This window comes from Rutidosis leptorrhynchoides, chromosome 3, assembly GCF_046630445.1.
Source record: "Rutidosis leptorrhynchoides isolate AG116_Rl617_1_P2 chromosome 3, CSIRO_AGI_Rlap_v1, whole genome shotgun sequence".
Taxonomy (NCBI): Eukaryota; Viridiplantae; Streptophyta; class Magnoliopsida; order Asterales; family Asteraceae; genus Rutidosis; species Rutidosis leptorrhynchoides.
Genome location: NC_092335.1, coordinates 16,029,241 through 16,034,420, shown reverse-complemented (window position 1 = coordinate 16,034,420; position 5,180 = coordinate 16,029,241).

Here is a 5,180-nt window from a genome sequence, read left to right as displayed (position 1 = left end):
GATTCAAGATAATATTTATCGATTTATTTCTGTACATCTAACTGTGGACAACTAGTTGTAGGTTACTAACGAGGACAGCTGACTTAATAAACTTAAAACATCAAAATATATTAAAAGTGTTGTAAATATATTTTGAACATACTTTGATATATATGTATATATTGTTATAGGTTCGTGAATCAACCAGTGGCCAAGTCTTACTTCCCGACGAAGTAAAAATCTGTGAAAGTGAGTTATAGTCCCACTTTTAAAATCTAATATTTTTGGGATGAGAATACATGCAGGTTTTATAAATGATTTACAAAATAGACACAAGTACGTGAAACTACATTCTATGGTTGAATTATCAAAATCGAATATGCCCCTTTTTATTAAGTCTGGTAATCTAAGAATTAGGGAACAGACACCCTAATTGACGCGAATCCTAAAGATAGATCTATTGGGCCTAACAAACCCCATCCAAAGTACCGGATGCTTTAGTACTTCGAAATTTATATCATATCCGAAGGGTGTCCCGGAATGATGGGGATATTCTTATATATATGCATCTTGTTAATGTCGGTTACCAGGTGTTCACCATATGAATGATTTTTATCTCTATGTATGGGATGTGTATTGAAATATGAAATCTTGTGGTCTATTGTTACGATTTGATATATATGGGTTAAACCTATAACTCACCAACATTTTTGTTGACGTTTAAAGCATGTTTATTCTCAGGTGAATACTAAGAGCTTTCGCTGTTGCATACTAAAATAAGGACAAGATTTGGAGTCCATGTTTGTATGATATTGTGTAAAAACTGCATTCAAGAAACTGATTTCGATGTAACATATTTGTATTGTAAACTATTATGTAATGGTCGTGTGTAAACAGGATATTTTAGATTATCATTATTTGATAATCTACGTAAAGCTTTTTAAACCTTTATTTATGAAATAAAGGTTATGGTTTGTTTTAAAAATGAATGCAGTCTTTGAAAAACGTCTCATATAGAGGTCAAAACCTCGCAACGAAATCAATTAATATGGAACGTTTTAATCAATAAGAATGGGGCATTTCACTATACATACAATATCAGGACCTGCTAACTTGATAAAAGGGATAGGAAAGGCAAATTTCATACTACCAAATGGTACAAAATTTTTAATAAATGATGCCTTATTTTCTCCCAAGTCAAGCAGAAATTTATTGAGTTTCTCCGACATATACCTTAACGGGTATGATTATCAGTCAGTGACAACAGAAAATGAGAAATATTTAAGTATCACTGACAATAGTCATGTGGTTGAAAAACTGCCAAGACTTAGTTCTGGATTACATTATACACATATAAATGTACCAGAAATACATATGGTAGTTAACGAAAAATATATTGATCCTGGTATATTCAGTTTATGGCATAACAGATTAGGACATCCAGGATCAACAATGATGAAAAGGATTATTGAATGTACTCATGGACATCCACTAAAGGATAGAAAAAATCCATCATGATACAATGGTTCCATGTACATCTTGCTCTCTTGGAAAATTGATAACTAGACCCTTACCACTTAAGGTTGAGAAAGAATCACCAATGTTTCTTGAAAGAATTCAAGGTGATATATGTGGACCAATTCATCCACCATGTGGACCATTTAGATATTTCATGGTTCTAATAGACGCATCTAGCAGATGGTCTCATGTTTGTCTGTTATCAAGCCGTAATGTGGCATTTGCAAAATTTCTTGCCCAAATTATTAAATTGAGAGCTCATTTTCCTGATTACACCATTAAAAGGGTGAGACTTGATAATGCTGGTGAATTTACATCTCAAGCATTTAATGACTATTGCATGTCTATAGGAATTGTTGTTGAACATTTTGTTGCTCATGTGCATACACAAAATGGTTTAGCCGAGTCTTTGATTAAACGTTTACAGTTAATCGCTAGACCATTGATAATGAGAACAAAACTCCCTGTATCTATATGGGGTCATGTAATTTTACATGCTGCTGCATTGATTCGCATCAGACCAAGTGCAAGTCATAAATATTCCCCCCTACAACTTGCTTTTGGTCAAGAGCCAAATATTTCCCATCTTAGAACATTTGGTTGTGCAGTGTATGTTCCAATTGCGACACCACAACGTACAAAAATGGGTCCTCAAAGGAGGTTGGGAATATATGTTGGATATGAAACATCTTCAATATTTAGGTATATTGAACCTATGACAGGTGACGTTTTTACAACACGTTTTGCTGATTGTCATTTTAATGAAACATTGTTCCCTAGATTAGGGGGAGAAATGAAAAATAAAGAAAATGATGTTTCATGGTGTGAACCTCAATTAAAGTATCTTGATCCTCGCACAAAAGAATGCGAGACAGAAGTTCAAAAGATAATGCATATACAAGAACTTGCAAATCAATTGCCTGATGCATTTACAGATACAAAAATGGTGACAAAATCATATATACCAGCAGTAAATACTCCAGCTCGAATTGAAATTCTAAAAGCTGGCAATAACGTCACTCATGAATCTTTGCCACGTCATAAACGTGGAAGACCAATTGGTTCAAAGGATAAAAATCCTCGAAAAAGAAAATCAGCTGATAATGAAGTAAAAGAAAGTGTTCAAGAAGAACCACAAATCGGTACTCCTACTGCAGAGGAGATTGATGATGTCAATACAGAAATTGCAATCAATTATGCATATTCAAAAATATTATGGAACCGAAATGAAATGAAAAATCTTGATGAGAAATTTTCATTTAATGTTGCATATGACATCATGAATAATGATGATGATCTAGAACCAACATCTATGGTTGAATGTCAAAATAGACATGATTGGGCTCAATGGAAAGAAGCAATACGAGCTGAATTAGAATCACTCAATAAAAGAAAAGTTTTCGGATCCATCATTCTCACTCCTAAAGATGTGAAACCTGTAGGATACAGATGGATTTTTGTCCGAAAAAGAAATGAGAAAAATGAAGTTACAAGGTATAAAGCTAGACTTGTAGCTCAAGGTTTTTATCAAAGACTGGGAATTGATTATGAAGAAACTTATTCCCCTGTTATGAATGCAATTACTTTTAGATACTTAATCAGCCTGGCAGTTTCTAAAAATTTAGAAATGCATCTCATGGATGTTGTGACTGCTTATCTATATGGATCACTTGATAGTGATATATATATGAAGATACCTGAAGGATTTAAGGTACCAGAAGCATCAAATGCAAAACCCAAAGAAATGTATTCAATTAAATTACAAAGATCTTTATATGGGTTAAAACAATCGGGATGTATGTGGTATAATCGATTAAGTGATTACTTGATAAGCAAAGGCTATACAAATAACCTTACTTGCCCTTGTGTTTTCATTAAGAAAACAACATCCGGATATGTGATCATAGCTGTTTATGTTGATGCTCTTAACATCATAGGTACAAATAAAGAGATCTATGAAGCCATTCAACTTCTAAAGAAAGAATTTGAAATGAAAGATCTCGGAAAAACCAAGTATTGTCTTTGTTTACAAATTGAGCATATGCCTGATGGTTTACTTGTACATCAAACAACATATACTGAAAAGATTTTGAAACGTTTCAATATGGACAAGGCAAAACCATTAAGTACTCCTATGGTTGTTAGATCACTCAATGTTGAAACTGATCCATTTCGTCCATGTGAAGATCATGAAGATATTCTTGGACCAGAAGTACCATATCTTAGTGCAATTGGAGCTCTTATGTATCTTACAAATTGTACAAGACCTGACATTTCTTTTGCTGTTAATTTGTTGGCAAGGTTCAGCTCTGCTCCTACCAAAAGACACTGGAATGGGATCAAACACGTATTTCGATACCTTCGAGGAACTACTGATTTAGGATTATTTTATTCTAACGAATCAAAACAAGATTTGGTTGGTTATGCTGATGCAGGTTATCTATCTGATCCACATAAAGCTAAATCTCAAACTGGATATGTATTCCTAAATGGAGGTACTGCAATATCATGGCGTTCTCAAAAACAAACACTTGTTGCTACATCATCAAATCATGCCGAAGTGATTGCATTACATGAAGCTACTCGGGAATGTTTTTGGTTGAGATCAATGACACAAATCATTACTGATTCTTGTGGACTAGAACGCGATAAAAGTCCAACAATTATCTATGAAGATAATGCAGCTTGCATAGCACAGATGAAAGAATGGTATATCAAAAGTGACCGAACCAAACACATACCTCCTAGATTCTTCTCATACACTCAAAATCTCATTAAGGACAACGAGATTGAAATGAGATATGTTCAATCCAGCAAAAACTCTGCTGATCTTTTCACGAAAGCACTTCCAACTGCTATTTTCAGAACACACGTTCATAACATTGGTATGAGACATGTTCAAAAGATGTAACAACTGAAGCGATGTCTACTTGAGGGGGAGTCAACTCCATGCTGCACTCTTTTTCCCTTAGCTAAAGTTTTTCCCACTGGGTTTTCTTTAGCAAGGTTTTTAACGAGGCAGTAACTTATAGTTGATTTTCAACAAACAAAATTGCTATCCAAGGGGGAGTGTTATAATATATAAATATATATATAAATGGATAGTCAATTATTGATACACAAAAGTAATATTATTGTATTACCTAAACTTGTGATATTTTTGCTATAAATAGCCATGAATGCAAGCATTAAACTTGCACCATTTCTCACACTTACAAAGTGTTTCTTTCTTTCTCTCCATTATCATCTTTGTTCTTACACTTCATTATTAGTATTCTTAATCAAGAATCAAATCACTAAAGGTAGTTATAAGCCTACTGAATTATAACATCAAGAATCAAACCACTAAAGGTAGTTATAAGCCTACTGAATTATAACAGTTCTCTATATTAAAAACAATCGAGGCTTCTATGTATTCGCTTTAAATAATTTTTAAGGAGACGAAATCATTTTCGTCCTACTGTCGCCTACAAACTTTCAAAAAATAGGATACAAACTTACACAAATGTACCGATGTCTCCCACAAACTCATTTTCGTCCTACTGTCGCCTACAAACTTTCAAAAAATATGCTAATATCAACATTTTATAGTTTTGACTTGTTACATACTAATTTTGACCTAATAATTTTTTTTTTTTTTTTTAAGAATTAAGATCCAATCTACGAACGACACGTGTTGATTT